The sequence below is a fragment of the Trachurus japonicus genome, chromosome 6 (assembly GCF_045865225.1).
Source record: "Trachurus japonicus isolate A0001 chromosome 6, Traja_1.0".
Classification (NCBI taxonomy): domain Eukaryota; kingdom Metazoa; phylum Chordata; class Actinopteri; order Carangiformes; family Carangidae; genus Trachurus; species Trachurus japonicus.
In genome coordinates this window covers 7363266-7382279 of record NC_140912.1, presented here as the reverse complement: position 1 = coordinate 7382279, position 19014 = coordinate 7363266, and the positions used below count along the sequence as shown (strand labels likewise).

Sequence of the window (19014 nt, the reverse complement as noted above, 5' to 3'; positions counted from 1 at the left end):
TTTTCTTATGATAACACTAAATATGTACACAGTTAACAGTCATATAGCACTGTGAAAATTAGCTAGCGCAGGCGTTTGCTAATGTTAATTGTGTTACCTTGGAGGTCTGTGCCAGATTTCGCAAGAGTGTGTTGTTGAGACAGAGACTGGTCTGTCGTCTTAGGTTTAACATTTTCGTGTCTGAATGTTCAGAAGAGATGTGGCTTGTGAAAAATGTGGCAAAAGAATCTATCATAATCTGTTCTTCCATTGGAGTCAATAGACACAATACCGCCTGCTGCTGCTGGTCTCCTAAAGGGGCGGGGTAGTCGCAAAACCCACGTGACACAGATACAGGAAACTCACTCGTCCTGTTTCTAAACCATCTTTGATATAAAGTAAAAAAGCAATTGAGTTGAATGAGCTCATCGGACAAGGAAATACGTCATACCAAACATCAGTACTTGCCATCTGCTGTACTTCACAAGTTCTGAGGTGTCCACCGATGACACAGACTCCACTTTTTGCCCACAACACACTGAAGTCACACCACAGACGGAAATGATTACATTTTTGTGTATGCGCTCATGATTGCATGGTGGAGGGGCATTAATCAGGTTACGGAAATAGGAATAGTTTGCTGGTGTGTAATAAAGAATGATGTATTTAGTGGAGTCAAGGTGGGTGCTGATTAAATTAAGGTTAGGCTCCTCTCTCCTCCTCTTCCTCTAAAAGCAGACTTAACAAATCATGAGCACACAGCAGCTTCCTGTGTCTACTAATTCCCTCAGACAGAGGAGCTTCTTTCATGCACTATAGAATGGAATCACTTACTGTATAACTGGTAAAAAAAAAAAGAAAAAAGAAAAAAAAAAAGGACACTGAAGACAGATCGCATGCATTTTTTCTGTCGGGGTTTCGCCCTAAAGGAGTGTCTGAGTCGTCCCTCTGGCTCAGCTATCAGAGCTGCTTCTCTCCCTCTTCCTCGTCCTCCTGCCACCGCTACATCTTCCCTGTCTCTCACTGGGCACGCTGGGTGTGAAACCGCCACTGTCAGTTTAACAAAAGGCAAAGAAAACAACCTGTCAATTACATGTAATCTGACTGCAAGACAAATGTGGAAAACATGATTCCCCAGTCCACGCCGGTTTGCCGACACACAACAGGCCTATATATCGAGGGTAGATTTATTCAAATGTGAGCGTGAGCTGTGAAAAAACATATTATGGGTCTTTTTGACAGTCTACCAGTCCAACATCGCAGCAGCCCTGAGAGATTTGGACTGGGATCCCCGATGGCGAGTCCCACTTTGGCACAGGGGACGAGGAGCTGAAGTATGCACCTTCTATTTCTAACAACTTTTGGGTCATTTTCTGTCTCCTGTTTGTTTATAGTATAAATTTGGCACTTGGCCCATTCTTAGACATTGCACCTTTAAAAACCCAGTGACACCTACTGGCCTGTGAGTCATGTCACTTCTAATTAAAGGAGACATATTCTGCCCCTTTTCCACAAATTAAAATAGTTCCCAGGTGTCTTAAAGACATGTCTGTGACATGCTTTGGTCAAAATACCCCAAGGATCAAACATCACAGCTCTTTTCATCCTCTCTAAACAGCCCTGTTCAGAACGGCTGGTTTCAGTGTCTGTCCCTTTAAATGCAAATGAACCACTGCTTGCCCCGCCTCACCTCCCCTTCTACCATTCCCAGGTAGGGGTGGGATTATGCAAATTCGAAACCTACGTAGTTACATCACTGGAAGACTTTTGAGGGAACAGCTCGTAAAACCATGTAGGGAGCCTGAAAATTACATATATTTTTTGTCAATTTTTGGCTCAGGGGCCACAATGAGTTTTAAAAATTGACGGCCGGGCTGGGCCAGTACCCGATTGATGGAGAGTGTTTGTGTGAGCTAATATAAATGACATGTGAAAGCCATTACCTCAAAATAAAAGAAAACTTACATTCAGTTTCAGTGGGAGCAGAGTTGTTGGCCACTGCCAGTGCATCAAAGTTTGTGGTCTTTTGTGACCGAATTTTGTACCAATATTTGACGGGCTAGATTAAAACACCCAAAGGGGTGCCCGTGGGCTTAATTTGCCCGTGGGCTTAATTTGCCCATGCCTGGGTTAAATCCAAAGATGTGAGTGCTTTTATCAATGAGCTACAATCACATTTATAATTGACTTCACAAGCACGAGCAGCACGGTGAGCTAGAAAAAAAAAGAAAGCTCAACCCATAACCAAGAGATAATAAGCTAAATCAAAATGACAACAGCCCATGTGTCCGCTGACAGCTTCAGCTATGCCCAGAGAAAGTGCCCTTGACCTTGAACAAGATACTAAAACCCCACCGGCTCAATTATTGTAAATCAAGCGCTGATAAGATGATCAACCACATGTCAAAACTAACACAAACGTAATGAAAACCATGTGTCAAGATACGCTTATTGAGAAATCTCCAAGCTCTTATACTGACAACACTGAACACAGACATGAATGTATTGTCTAATGGTATATACAGTATATAGGCCCAATCAATTTTGGAAGCATGGTTACATAAGTCACAATAACATTAGATTTCATTCACAGAGCCAGCTCTATTTTTTCTCAATTATTCCTTAACTTTTTTTTTTATGTCTTGCATCATTCTCCATCAAAAATACTCCTGCACTGATCTAGATTAGATTCCTCTCCCTGACTCTGTAACTCTGCGTTTGTTGATAAACTGTTGTGCTCAATCTGCTGCAAGTCATTCCATCGTCTCTTAAACGCATCAATATTTGATGCAGAATTGGCCGTAAACCATTACAGCCAACCTTGGATGAAGTTCAGTAGCATAAGTTTTGGTAGCGTATAGTGCCGTCCGCCAATGATGGCCTATGACCTTCATGCACTGATGCTTTGCAATCATTTTAAAAGCCACGACCGCGGCAGCGCACTTGAGATAAGACCAAACCATTACAACAGGAAGTTGTTGCTCACCCTTGAGCCTAAATCTGTTTGCAAACTAAACATAAATCCAACAAAGCAGAGAAAATCTAAAAGCTACAGCTCCAAATGTCTGATAGTTCCACTCAATTCGACCCTGCAGCACTTACATGGCTCTTAACACTTTAACACTGTGACATAAGAAAATATGAAAAAATAATGGAAAAAAAAAGAACAAAAAAACAGGCGTACAATTCCCAACTGTAGCTGTTCATTAATTTACCAAACACATCAATGTCCTGCTGTCAGTTCTTCAGCCTGATCCTGATAGTAATAATTCCAAAAGCCATTTCATATTTAAGATTAATGACTATTGAATAACCATTTAGAGGACCATTAAAACATACATCATAAGCAATAAAGATTAATTCCATGGGACACTTTAATGTCATTCCCAATAATGATACATTTGTGCACGCACGCACACACACACACTGAGGTACACGTTGTAGGAAAACATGATGTATTTGCATTTCTTCTCCCGCTGAGTGTCAATGAGTGTGTTGACATTCACCCAGATAGAGTTTCAAAATTACAGACATGCTCTTATTAGGGACAAGCTCTTGAGTATCTTCATATTCCCTTCATACATGAATAAACTCCCTGTTTCCATGGCAACAGCTAATGGTAAATCTAATGGTAATCATCATATTTATATATGTATTACAAGACAGAACACAGGGTACCAGTGCATTCTAGCAATCTCAGTCAGTCTCATCTTTATGCTACATTTCAGCCCATTTTCTGCTTATTTGTCTTTAACACAAAACAGAATTGACAGATAGATTTTTTTTTTTTTTTTTGCTTTAATCATGATCCAACACATCAACACAAAGCGCTCACTGGGTGGTACTTTTCAAAACATGTGCCTTTGTTTTGTTGTTTGTAGTGCTGGACCGTGGCTGCGTGCTCATGTGGATATGTGCAGTCGGTGTGTATTCCTGCGAGACAATGGCAGCGGAGTACTTACGTGCCACAAAGCTGCACCCCGCAAATCCCTTTACATGATAGAAACATGGCCCCTGCATCCTTTGGAAAGCTGACCTTGGATTCTTGTTTTGCGCTTAGCAGCAAGGATTAGAGGAAATCTTCCACAAACACACATTTTGCTCCAAGAGATCTGGGCCTATTTTGCCTCAGCTTTATTGCAAAAAAGGCAAAACAAGGCTACTTTTGAAATGCAATCTGTGGCTATTGACAGACAGGGAGAAAAAATGCTGTGCAAAGGGCTGATTTTCCTCTTATCATTTTCTTTTCGTGTCAAAACTAGGTCAAGTTGAAAGGCAAAGCAACTTTTTGATATTCACTTCTGTCAGAGGAAAAGTCTTTCCAGAAGTCGAGCTAAACTCTTGGGCAACATGACCTTCCTGTAAATTAACAAACCTTTTTTTTTTTCCCCTAACTTTTTAGCTCCTTGGCAAAGCCTGAGTGTAAATTTATGCCAAGAATTACTGAACTCCAGATGTGCTCCAGATAGCTGGATGACATTTGCTTTGGACAAGGTAAACATCTCCTATAAACTCATTATCACAAACTGAATCTTTGAGATACGTATGATCCGTCTTGGCTTTAAATAAGAGCCGTGTTTATCATCCTGATGTCAGCACAGCTGAATGTCTCTTTGATTTCTCACTTTACAATATCAATCTGGGCCAGATGTTTGTCTGGTCAGGCTCTACAGTGTAATAAATAGGAACTGTTATGTCTCACAAGGGCTGTCCAGATACTGTAATACAAACTGCACATCATAAGTGTTGTATTGCAGATTCTGCCTCATCTGCGATCTTTAATGTCAATGTGGACTAAAGCCTGGTTTATGCTTCTGCATCGCGTCAACGGACCCTACGCCGTAGCCTGACGTGCACCTCCAAAAAATCCTGACTACGCGTTGCGACGCGAACCACAAGGACTGTGATTGGTCCGCTCAGAACGTCAGTGTGGTAATTCACCTGTTCAGCCTCGACTGGTCAGACAGACCACCTCCGCAAACATCTTCTCCATCACCTGCGCTTCATTTTGCAATAAAAGCGGAAGCAACGCGTTCCCTCGACGCAGAACTTCAAATGCTCAACGACGGCGTCGGGTCTACGCCGTAGGTCCGCCGTCGCCGCGACGCAGAAGCATAAACCAGGCTTAAGGATGGGTATCAAGAACCGGTACCAAAATATCATTAAAGGGGACATATTATGGAAATATCACTTTTTGAAGGCTCTTTAACATATATTTGGGTGTTTGTTTTGCCTTCCGGCCCCTAAATGGGAAAATTGACAAAAAAAATCTGTAATTTTCAGGGTCCCTACATGGCTTTACGAGCTGTTCCCTCAGTTGTCTTCCAATGATGTAACTAGGTTTCTAATTTGCATAATCCCACCCCTACCTGGTACCAGTAGAAGGGGTGGGGCAAGCAGTGGTTCATTTGCATTTAAAGGTACAGGCACTGAAACCAGCCGTTCTGAGAGGATGAAAAGAGCTGTGATGTTTGATCCTTGGGGTATTTTGACCAAAGCATGTCACAGACATGTCTTTAAGACACCTGAGGACTATTTTAATTTGTGGAAAGGGGGCAGAATATGTCTCCTTTAAGCTCCTGGAAAAACTGTGCTGCTATAGGTATTTACATAAAGTTATTTTTTTTTCCAACATAGCCAACATGTCACTGTTTACAAAATCAACATAATCACCACAAGTCTGTGAAGTGTCTGCATGGAGCAGACCTGCTGACGGATGTGCAGTTTCCTCATTGCTAAACCTGTGCCATTGTCCAATACTCCCTCGCAGGCTTTTGGACATATTCTATGTGTTTTTCCTCTCTTCACTTCTAACCAGCTTGTTTTAGTTTGTGCAAGTAGGCAAATATGAAATCGTGCCTGGCGTTTCTCTCTCGCTCTCGATCCACATACAAGTGAATGTTATAGGCAGGGGTGCACATAACTTTTTTAGTGAGTTACTCGGATGAGCACCAAGAGACAGTGTTTGGTTCCCACCCCATATTTTTTTGGCAGCTGTCAGGTACGAGAAAAGGCCCGTGATGACAAATGTGACATCACACATTCCTCATGTTGTCACTATATTAAATGAAAATGCAAAGAGTAGCATGAATAAGAGTATCGATAAGTATTGGTATCGATAAGCAGTATCAGTGTCCATACTGGTTCCCATCCCTAATGTGGACCCTGAGAAAACTGCATAACATTACTGTTTAAGATTTTACATGAAAAATGGATCTCAACACATATGCCCTCCTATCTGGACTCTGATATATAAACTATAAATGAATGATAGAAGCTGTTCTTCAGATGTTTTGAGATTATTTATTATAAGAAATGTCCGACACTGTTGTTAAACAGCTGAAAAATTGAAAAGCTGTTATATAGTTATTATTCATTACAGATGTTATTTGCCTTGAAATGCTAAAAGAAGAAAGTGTAGTTATACCACATCTTCGCTTGAGGACATTTTGGAACTGGACAGGACTTTGAATTTTAATGGAATCGGGCTGTATTAGGAAGATGCTTTGGGAAACTATAAAAGTGGAGGTCGATTTTTTTTTTTTTTTGGGGGGGGGGGGGGGGGGGGTCAAAAGATCAAACTTTACTCATTTGAAAAAACCTTGAAGTGGGATTTGAAGTTGAGTAACTGGTGTAATCTGTGTTAATGCAGTTCCATGTCAGACCGTCAGGGTATCGCCTGGGTACCACCACTGAAGCATCCCATAATTGATTTGATTAGCTTCTAATACATCTGATTGCCCTATCACACATTGGTGAGCTGCTTGAACAGCTCATGTAAATGTAATGGATGTTATTTTAATCACACTTAAAAAGCTGCTCCGCTCCTCAAGGGTCAGTTTTCGATTTTACAGACACATCCCGTGAATTAAATGTACAACAGAAAGTTTAGTGACGTGCTACTTAACATTCCACATTCTAACATTATTTATTTATTTTTACTTTTAAGACCACACTTTCGCTTCAATCCTGTTGCTTTCCATCTTTTAAAAAATGTTACTATTCCACTCGACAGCCCTAGCAGACAGACAGGGCAGTGAAAGCCCTTGATAACATCAGTATGTGCATACAATGAGAGCTTACATGGTGCTAACGCTCTGCAACCAGAGTGTTGGAATAAGCATTGGCGGCGCAGGCATATATAACGCCCCAGGCAAGGTCATGAAAGAAGCAGTGTTATTTGTTACTGAGGTTACATTTATAAGTTTTCTTTTGATTGTTGAAGCACAGTGTCTTTCGTAACATGCTCACATATTATTGGGGGATGATACTTTGTGACAAACAAACATGACTCTCTACATCTGTTCCTCACCTGAATGAAGAAATGCTGAGAGAGATAGGAGCGGGGGAGGGGGGGGGGCAGCTTTCACTCACTGAGAACTTCACGAGGAGACACCTGCGCACCTCTTTATTCATGTAATTATCCAATCAGTCAGTCAGAATGAGGTGAAATTGCCATTCCAGTGACTCCTCAGTGACAGTGTCAGACTGGTTCGAGTGTTTCTGAAACTGCTGATATCGTTGGATTTTCAAACTGACTCACAACGATGTGGGAAACATCCAGCGAGCAGCAGCTCTGTGGGAGGAAACGTCTTAGTGAGGAGAGAGGCTGGAGGAGGATGGGCTGCTTGGAGCTGACAGAAAGGCAACGGTAACCAAGTCAACCATGTAACTCAGTACAACTGTGGTGTGTTAGAAAGAATCTCAGAATGCACAACCCGTCCAGCCAGCACCAGGGCAAGCTGGGTCCTGCTCTGGTCACTGGGTCCTGGAACTGGAGAGCAGATTCACCAACACCGGGCTGACTGGAGAAGACTGGAAAATACAGCCTGGTCTGATGGATTGTGTACTGAAACAGCAAAGTGTAAGGTCAGAATGTAATGTTATCTACATTCATGGATAAAGTCATAATATTACAAGAATAAAGTCATAATTTTACGAGAATTAAGTGGCAATTTTATGAGAAAAAAGCAGCGACTTACTCCGCCAGGTTCTTTTTGCGTAAAAAACTGAATATAAACAACTTAGTAAGTTTAATAATAAATTCTCAACTGCAGGTCCCGACCAGACGCGTCAGTCTGGGCCGGATTCGTGTTGAGAATAGGGTACGGGCTTCCTTTTTTCCTCTCTCTCTCTCTCTGTTTTGCGCTGTGTGAAATGCATTGAATCGGCACTGACGTTGGGTTGTTTTCTTTACTTTGCCGGGTTCGGGCGGCTTCTGTGCTCCACTTTGTACCGTCTCTACTGTTGTGGAGCATGCGCACATGCATTGTCCAGCTTCAGTCCGACTAAGGTGTATACATGATCAAATTCCAATCACATTATCTGGGTGTCTTAATCGGAGTTCTCCAACTCCGATTCCAGTCGGACTAAGGTGTTTACCTGCACTTCAGTTGTCCAGTTATAGTCAGATTAAGGAAATAATTTTTTTCAAGTGTCATGTAAACGCACTGAATGTGGTGCTGACGTCCCGAGCCCCAGTATGTAGGATTTGTGGTACTGGTAGTACTATGGCTGAGAAGAGCATCTGTCTGCTACCTTGTTCCAAGAGAAGCACAGCAGCCTACGTGAATTTGCTGCCGTCACTGTTGCCGGTAGCGATGCCAAGCAAAGCTCCAGAGCTGGAGCTCTGGCAGGGATCTTGTCGGCCATACGGCCCAACACCGGGCGCAGGGTGACCGGGCTCCTGGGCTCTGGTGGTTAGCGGAGCTGCCATGTACCACTTCAATAAATTTAGAAACATTATTCTATGGTTGAACAACTACGTAGTGGGGCTCTCAATGTTTGGTAAAGTACAACTTCATGCTCCACAGCCCTCATTTTAACATTTTTCCTCCTCTTAAACAACAGGTTAAAATATTATGCCTTTATTCTCTTAATATCATGACTTTATTCTTGTAATATCTGGATTTTATTCTCGTAAATTTACAACTTTATTCTCGTAAAAATTATGACTTTATTCTCGACGTCTGTGGAATTTTTTTTTCTCAATGTGGCCCTAATACTCTGTCGTAGTAATTTAAGTTTAAGCTAAATTTACGTTCAGAATAAGTATTTTTGCACTTTTTAAAACCTTTTAATGAAAAAACAAAAAACAGACAAACAAAAAGTGAAAAAGTCTTCCAATATCAATGGTCCAGAGTTGAAATTCTGAATGTCCAAGTATTTAAATAGGTTCCCTATAAAGGGTTAAAGCTGATGTTGGTGGTGTAATGATACAGGGATGTTTTTTTTGACACATTTTAGCCTGTTGACACCAATGAACCAGGATTTAACCCAAGTATTGTTGCTGACCGTGTGAGTCCCTTCATAGCCACAGTTAAACACAGTTACAACTTCTAATGCCTACTTCTAGAACATCAAAGCACCATGTCAGTAATGCGTGTGTACAACGGGACAGTGGCAGCATGGATGTGCAGAAATGGTGCTATGCAGTCTTGTCACCATGCAGCAGAATCAAACACGATGGAATCCACAAAGAAGCGAGGCTGTTTGAGACCAAAGGGAGAAAGTACCAATATAATATGGTGTTCCTAACAAAGAGCTCAGAGAGTTAATGTGAAAGGGCACAAGACAGAAGGGGGGCGTTTCTTTGAAAATGATCATACAATAACAGATAAAAAACAGCACTGTGCTGTATCTAGCAGCTGCTATGTTAGATAAGTGCCGAGAGTGACCTCTGAGAATAAAGTTATTACTTGAAGAAGTAAGAATGTATATGGTTTCCTGCAATCAAATCATCTTTCTTTATTTCAAAGCTTTTCAAAGTTATTACGTGCCATTTATCTCTAACTGCAGTAGTCACCTCAAAGGTGTTGTAGAACATCACAACCTGCAGCATATTATCTGGAAATTAAGGTTAAAAATGTATAAATATCATTTTCACAGTCTTTAAAAGAGAGTAAGAGAAAAGCCCAATGAAAGGTTTGGATAATAACAGAGCTCTATTATGTGCATGTTCTCAATCACCGTTGATTGAACTGTAATAACACCAGGGTAACGGTGCGAGGGGGCTGGCTGAGTGGTTGCAGAGCAGCGCAGTCTCCGCCCACCACTCAGAGGTGCATTGCTGATGAGCTGCTGGTGCTGTGCAGAGGGAGAGACCTGGGAAATGGCTCAGGTTCATAATCACAATTTAAAGACCACGGAGAATACTTTAAAATAACCCAAAAGGGTCGTTGGAGGGAGGGGGACTTTAGAGAGGAACTATGCAAGTCTGGTGGTTTCCTCTGTTTTGCTAACCCTCCTCCTGGCCATGTGCATTCGTTTACAACGAAGCCGGTGGAAAATCAATCCATGGAGCGGTGGATAACGTTATATAACATACACGATGTTACGACGTTATGTTTGTGTAGTCTTATCTGACGTAAACAAAAGATTGCGGGTTACGGAGCGCATTTGTGTTGTGGTGCGCAGAGACGAGAGCTGACACCGGGGTGGAGGCCAGGTACTACACTGATGTTGCAAGGTTGATTTTCAGCTATGAGACGCCAGGTGAAGGCAGAGAGCCTCCATTCTCACTCGTAAAAAGTCACAAATCATGTAGTTAACGATCACAATTCCTGCTTAGTTTCTCTTTAAGCCCAGTTTCCACTGCATGGTACCAGCGCGACTGGACTGGACTCTCTCTGGTACCAGATACTATTCTGGAGGTCGTTTCCATCACAGGACAATACCACCTTTAGAACAGGGAGTTAATAAGGACTGATCTGTTCATTTGGGATGACGAAGGAGGTTGCTCTTCACATCTCCGAAAACGTTGGACCAAATTTCCAAAAAGGTGCTATTTGGATAAACTGACCACATATTGGGGATCTAAACGGTTACTTTAAAACTTACCCTAACTTGACGTATTACCAGCCCTACAGAGGGGTTAAAAACAGTTTTTCGCCATGCAGGATATACCGTGCATGCCATGCACTGATGACGCAATGATGATTCTTGACCAATCAGTGGTCTGCAATGTGTTGACTTTTACTGTAGTACCTCTTCACCAGTTTTGGAACCACGGCTGAGGTGGTACCAGAAAAGTAGTAGGCTACCAGGTACCAGATTCCAGGTACTTTTACCTAATGGAAACCCGAAAAGGGCGAGTGGAGTTGAGCTGGTACAACGTAGTTGAAATGAGGCATTAAGCTGCGCTCACACCGGACCTTTTATTTTTGTCGCTGCAGCTCGTATCGCTCCTTTGTAATCGCTCTGTCGCTCAGCTGCAATCGCTCGTCCATTTGGCACAGACTTGACTTTTCGCTTTGATGGCGTCATGCCCACTGCCATGTCTCTCTATACCGGCACCACCGGGATTACGGCAGCCAATCAGTGCTGAGCAACAAGCGACTCACGGCCAGAGGTTTGGGATTTCTCATCTCGAGCGACAAGCAATTTTTCGTTCTGTCGCTCGGATTAATCGAAAAAATGAACAGCTCTGTAAAGGCACTAAATTAGAATTGTGTCCTATAGCTGCATTGCATTGTGGTATTTTGAGTCACGGTCAGAGATACAAAAAAAAGTACTGTCAAACTCCACTGTAGCTACAAAGGGAACACAGCACCTTCAGTATCTTTACATGACGTCAGAACAGGCCGATGGAACGTGAGGCAGCTCAGCTAAAACTACTTCAATGTGTTGAGTTATTCATGTTTGGAGGTCAGAAGTTCCCTTTCACCTTTAGTTTGAACCGATGCACATTTACCATCAGATGGCACAAAGAAAACAATGGTGGATAAAACAACAGATATCTACCTCTGTCTTTGTTCCCCATGTTAAATTGCTTCAAAATCCACTGCGAAAGAAGATTTGGAGAGTACGTGCGCCTGTCAAAACTGTTATTTGTCAAAACAACTTTGAATGTCAGTCCAGGCAGGTATATCTTGTAAAGCATTTTGTTGTGATAGCTCAGATGGAGTTTACATGGATTTTCAAAAAAATAAAAAAATAAAAAAATACCAATGAGGATTCCAGTGCATCTTATTTTTTATTTTAACCGAGCTGTGTGAGGATATCCTTTGGTGAAATCAGAATATGATTATCTGTTTTTGACAACTCCTATTGAAAACTACAGGGTCCAACTGGAGGGAAATTGTCTCTTAATTGGACAAAGAACAATGCGCTGCCCTAAAGCGTGAGAAACCAATTATGTAGAGGGTTGTGAAAATAAACAGACTGCTTTACTTCATTCTTTAGAGAAGTTCATGAAAAATGCAAAGCAAGAGGAAAAAATGACACTCAGGATGTCTATTGATGTCTACAGATAAAAACTTGTATTTGAAGATTGACAGGACAACATGTTTGAAATGCAACACTGTGATAATAGACAAGTCGAGGCTGAAGCTAATTTTGCCAACAGCTTAAATGCGGACATGAGCTCTCTCACGGAAACCAGGAATATTCTAAAACATCTCTATGAAAAAAAGGCACAGTGACTCACAGCCATTAAGAAAATGACATTTCATTGCATCTGAGGGTGATTTACTCTCCAATCCTCCCCTGTACTCGACGACATGCATGCAGCTTCATGCGGTGGAGAGCATTCATAATTCAAAGGTCAAGTCACAGGGGTTTTGTATGCAAGGTGGCAGGCTATTCAACAAGAACGTTTCTCATTAGAGCTCAGTGCGAGGTGTCCCTTCATTGTTCTTATGCAAATGATGAATCATTTCCTGACGCTCTACATGACAGTTATCCTGAGGAGCATGTACAGCAGCTTTTCATAGGTTTTAGTGATGTAGAAGAACAAAAGTGACAACTGTTGATCTTATCTTTACTATTTGGTTATGAACATTTGGCCTTTTACGTCCCTTCATTAATTATAATCATTGTTGTATAAACTGTGCGGCTTGTTTGAGAGTGCTTCTGTGTCAAAATTAAGCAGATTATTGTAATTCTGAAAATGTGAGTTTGAGAAGTGTGAGTTTGTGGGGCTCCAATGTGTTTATAGTGATTCCAGACACACTGAACTCTAATTGGATTTGATAATGGAGGAAACAAGGCTTCTGAAATTAGTGGCGCAGATACGGCACAGAGCAGTTTGGTGAGATATGGCAAGAGGAACCCTCCGCCTCAAACACTGATAACAGAATGTGTAACAATGAGTTAGGTGAAGTGGCTTCATGCATATTTTGTTCAAGTCAAGTTATTGGATTTATTCATTCAATTTAAATTATGTATTGTGTTGGATGCAAAATAGCAAATGCCACACACAAAAAATGTGACAAAAAGTCCTTGAGGAATGTCTTAATGCTACTTAGGGATGAAGGAACTAATATCTTGGAGGAAAGTATAATTAGATGAGAAGCTGATTAAAGACAGATGTGTGAGGTGACAGAAAGATAAATATAGAGCCTGATGTTCAGAACACATTTTTCGGTGTCATATTAGGGTTTATTCAATTTATCTTGATAATGAATGTGTGTTCATTCTGGGGGTGATGCTGATGTCAGTATGTTTAAAAAAAATCTCTGTCCATATGTAAAAACGCAGTGTGCACTGCAGCCACACCAGCAGGCTGGGATGTAATTTTAACTTCTAAAAACACATTCACTATGGAAGAACTTTGTTTACTTTATGACTGCCGTGATACTTTGTGTTGTAAGAGGCCGTTTAAGTGTAGTGTTGCATTCACCTGCAGTCGGGCAGACGGCCGTCGGTAACAAACCAGATGTCATTTTAGTCTCAGAAGTCCAGAGAAAGCCGGTAAAACATGGGTCAGGTAAACAATACGACATCGCCATGACAACATATTGTCATGTGTATTGTTTTGCCTCGTGCTGACCGACCACTTGTATACATAGAGGCTCGTTTATGCCGTTAAATGCAGCGGCTGTCGTCCGTCTGCCGTCTGCCCAATTTCACGTGAATGCAGCATGAAAAATATGATTGAGTTGCTTGTGATATACAACCGCAACGCTAGAGGGGAGTAATTCCTACACAATGTAACTTTATATGTAAGCCATAATCATTACAATTAAAATAAATAAAGACATGAAATATTTCAGTCTGTGTGTGACGAGTCTATATAATATATGAGTTTCACAATTTGAATTGAACTATATATGAATTCACTTTTCTATGGTATTCTCATTTCTTGAGATGCTCCTGCACAGTGAAGGTTGTTTCAAACTTTTTTGGGCACTCATGTATTATATCAGTCCTTATTTTCAGACCAAATCAGATGAAAAACATCATTTAATTCAACATATCATCAGTCAATCTATATATCTATATAGGTTCATATGTATGATTTCTATTTCTTCAAGGAGATATCAGGAAGCCTGTCAGTCAATATATCATTCAAGACTGAGATCCTACATCCAAAATGCTATACTCAGTCAGAGGTATGGTAAGCAAGGCTATTTTCCCAGTTGGCACCTTACGGCAGCACTGAAAATACAATAAAAAAAGGGGGAAAAAAGGGCCCAGTAGCTCGCCTGCACGTCTCATACATCTTCAGTCATGCGGAAGGCCGTCCGTCAGTTTTACTGCACATCGGCTTCCTCTCAGTGCAGCATCGATGACTGATGGCCCTAAGTGCAACTAGATAACTACGGCAGGGGATGATAAAAATGTGAAAACACACATCCTAGACAGGAAATTGGCCATTTTGGAGCAATTGACACAGAGGAGCTGAAGTGATGGCACTTCCTGTAATGCTGCTCCCTTGAAAAGCAGAGATGTCTGGTCATCCGCAGGGAGATAGTTACAGTCCACTGGACATATTACCGAGGTACACCAACCTAATAGATCTCAATTTTTTCCCCCTTTTTGCTTTTTTCCTCCATTTCTAACTGTTATGGACTAAAACCTAAGCCAGGGTAAGACTGTCATAAAAAAGTTTTAGTCAATATCTTGGCAATCTGCAGCAGAAAGGATCAATCGAAACAAGTTTGGGAAATGAAAGCTAATATGCAGCAGAGTCAACGGAAGAGGGGCAATAAAACTATAGGCTGGTAAACGTAGGGTAATGAGGAAAGGTGAATACCAATGAAAATGGATGGCTGGGGCTTAATGGTGAGTGGAATATCAAGAGACAGGCGGGCATGTGTAATCACAAGGTGACGCAACCGTATTTCAGAGTGTTAGTTATCAGTCAACATCACCGTGGTATCTGAACATCTGTTTTTTATTCTCAGTCTCATATCGTCTTTCTTCTTGTCTTTTATCTCTTTTTTTCCGTCTATGCACCACGTGCCTGAGAGAGTGAAGTGAAATGAAGTGCACTGATTGATGCCGAAGATGATGATAAGCTGCTCTTCCAGGGTTATGAGCACATTATGGAGGTCGGCAGTTTAACCTTTCTTTACGGAGTGCGGTCAAGGAATTGCGTGATAATCTGACGTGAATGATGGAAATCACACCAACTGGACTCGAAAAACAATATTTATTCATAATGTGCTTTAATGGATCATGTCTCCACTATAGATATTAGATATAAGCTATTTTGTTTTTAATGGCTTGCATAAACCTTGATCACAAGGTGAAAAATTCCAATCTCCTGTGGTTACAGCCGGCACAGACAGTCCATACACAAGTGGGTGTAAAAATCGCTTTAGTGCTGATTAATAATTCATCTGTGTGATGTCAGAAAGTGTTACTGGTCCAATGCTTATCAAACTGCATTACCTCTGATATCAGAGGACGCGCAATGCTGGGGAATATGTTCTTATTGACCGGCTGTAAATACGATTTCATGCTGCTGATTAAAAAAAGGAAACTCAAAAGGCAACATGTTGACTATTTGTGACACAACAGCAATCACAGAGAAATGAACTCTATCTCATGTTGAGCTCAAAATGTAGCATCACATGGAAGATGAAGTTAAGAAGCAGGGATGACCGAGGTACAGGATGTTTGCTCTAATATGTTTAGAATGTTTTTAAGGAAACACATTGCTGCCTGGTTGACCTTTTCTGTTGTTGCAATAAAATATCCACTAACATTTTCTAACTCTCTGCTGGGGTCTAAGATGTTTTGGTTTGAACTGCCTACAACCTCTGGAAGCATTAGACACAACATGCTAACTGTATTAAAATGTGTGTTTTTCAGCAAAACAAAACATTTCCTCGATGATTAAAAAAAAAAAGCCATTTTCAGGTATTTGTGAATAAAATTCAACTTTGTTTGCATCTGTGTTCACTAATATGCACTCTTCTTCATCCCTGCCATTGCTTTGTTTGATAAGGACAGTCATGAAGGGACGAGAGAGACAGCGGCGCTCGTGAGCAGGAGATAAACAAAACAGAGACCAACAGCTTCATGGCACCACTAAAACTACCAAATGCAACTTTTAAGTTAATCAAAAATATTCATTTTCCTTCACAACTCAACCAAAGTGTGTTTGATGCCCAAACCAGACCACACACAGGCCTCTGCATGGTGTTTTGTAGATACATCTTCATTATTTCTTTTAACTTTTCATTGGAATTGAAGTGACAGCATGCTTTCAATGATGTTGGGAGTACAAATAAAGACTCAAACTAATTAATGAGAAAACAACTAACAACAAAGCACTGAAAAACAGTTCAATTGAATTGTGATTGTGTTTAGTTCAGCGTGTTGGGAAATTTGAGAAAGAAATTTTCCCCAAAATAAGTTTTTTGCACATGAGACTTGGAACATCAGTGAACATGGAACTAGTTTAATAAGAAAGTGTTGGCATGCTGCTGATTATGGCTTCATAAATAAATATAAACTAATGTCTGTCCTGTCTTAGAGAGTTAGAGATGCCTATACCAAACTCTTTCTATAAGATCCAATGATGGGTAGAGTAACTGTCAGCAGTATTGAATCTGAGGACCCAGTGACAGGGGCTTGAGAGTGGAGGCAGAGGCTATAAGGCTATGTCTATAGGTAACAGTATTTATAAATAGAAATGCAGTGCAGGACTGACTACACTCTGCACAACAGGAAACACTTCCTGGGAATGCTGTCCAAGCAGCAGGAGCATGTCCCTATCACAACACATTTGGAAAACACAGTCAGTATGCATTTATATCAGGGATGGGCAAACTACAGCCCACGGGCCATACGCGGCCCATTAACCCATAAGTATTGGTACCACAAACTTTGATGCACTGGCAAAAAACAGTGACCAACAACTCTGCTCCCGCTGAAACTGAATGCAATTTCAGTGTAAATGTTCTTTTACTTTGAGGTAATGGCTTTTACATGTCATTTATATTACTTCACACAAACACTCTCCATCAATCTGATTCTGGCCCAGTGGCCCAGCCCGGCCCTCAATTTTTAAAACTCATTGTTGGCCCCTGAGCCAAAAAGTTTGCCCACCCCTGGTCACAATATCTGTTAATGTGAACAGTTAAGCAAGTGGAAGATGAAATGATCTCCAAAAGGCATAACACTGAACATGAAACACTCTTTTGTAATATTTTAAAGGGATAGTTCACCCTAGAATGATATTTCGCTCATTATCTACTCCCCCTCATGTGGACTAAGGGCTGGAAGAAGTTTCAGAGTCCACCGTCCCTTCTCTGAGTTACAGGGGGTCTTGGTGTAGCAGTGCATGTCCATATAACGGTTGCAAAGGGACACCAGAGCTCTTCGTAAAAAACACACACAAAAAAACATCCAAATACCTCCATGATGCTCGTATGTAATGTCCGTCTTGTGCTGAAGCCCCAAATTGCGTAATTGTCCCGAAAAAAATTAAATAAGTCTATATTTTAAGCTTGTTTGTAGCGGAAGCTTCTCAAAGCTCCTCTTCCTGGTCCGTCCAAATCTCGCGTGATTCGCAGTAACCGCACTGACGCCGGCGCAAATCACGCGAGATTTGGACGGACCAGGAAGAGGAGCTTCGAGAAGCTTCCGCTACAAACATGCTTGGAATGTGGACTTATTTAATTTTTTTCGGGACAATTACGCAATTTGGGGCTTCAGCACAAGACGGACATTACATACGAGCAGCATGGAGGTATTTGGATGTTTTTTTGTGTGTGTTTTTTTACGAAGAGCTCCGGTGTCCCTTTGCAACCGTTATATGGACATGCACTGCTACACCAAGACCCCCTGTAACTCAGAGAAGGCACGGAGGACTCTGAAACTTCTTCCAGCCCTTAGTCCACATGAGGGTGAGTAGATAATGAGCGAAATATCATTCTAGGGTGAACTATCCCTTTAAGCAATATCAGTGTAATATTTTTGTTTTCTACAGTTTTAGCATGAAAAATGTAAACAAAGCAGCAGCCTGCAAAACAATGGGAAACCCAGGAGACTTGAGCTCTTAGATAACTTTGACCAAGGTATCAGACAAGATATTTACTATTACACACTGTGATATAAGGGGGGGCTACTACCTACTAACTATGCAAATATATTGTTTAAAATGTAACGGGAATGTGTCATCTGTAACTTTAATTTCATCTTCCACTTGAACTGTTCACATTAAAGGGATAGTTCACCCAAAATTCAAATTTCTGGGAACATTTGGGAACAATTTCTCATGTTGGGGCTTCAATACAAGACGGACATTACAGACGAGCAGCATGGAGGTATTTGGATGTTTTTTGGTGTGTCTTTCTGGATGAAGAAAAGTGAGCTCCGTTCTCAACCGTCATATGGACATGCAGTGCTGCACGGAGACCCCCTGTAACTCAGAGAAGGCACGGAGGACTCTGAAACTTCTCCCAGCCCTTAGTCCACATGAGGGTGAGTAGATAATGAGTGAAATTTGAATTTTGGGTGAACTATCCCATTAACAGAAATTTTGACCAGGGGCTCCCAAACTTTTGCATCCCACTGTATAAGTATGTGAGACAAAAGGCGAGAGCCACCTACACCCTTCTTACGGGTTGCTTCAGCTGACATGTGGTGCACTGATGTGGAGTGACACTAATTGAGCCGGTGATATACGGAGATGAGACATTGCAGTGTTTGAAGTATGCGTTGTGACTGCTGCTAGATGAGTCACCTTTGTTAAGCCTTTGTTTATAGCAGCCTCACACTCTCAGGTGAGATGGGATCATGTGCATCATTTTCATCTTAACTATGTTAATTGTTGGATATTTTTGAAAACGTGTCAGG

At 41.3% G+C, this 19014-nt stretch overlaps 1 protein-coding gene across 1 annotated transcript in view; it reads right to left on the bottom strand.

The window, feature by feature from the left end:
• The window catches only part of lingo1a (leucine rich repeat and Ig domain containing 1a), a 178712-nt gene that overhangs the window by 64286 nt on the left and 95412 nt on the right, over window positions 1-19014 (bottom strand). The window lies entirely within an intron of this gene.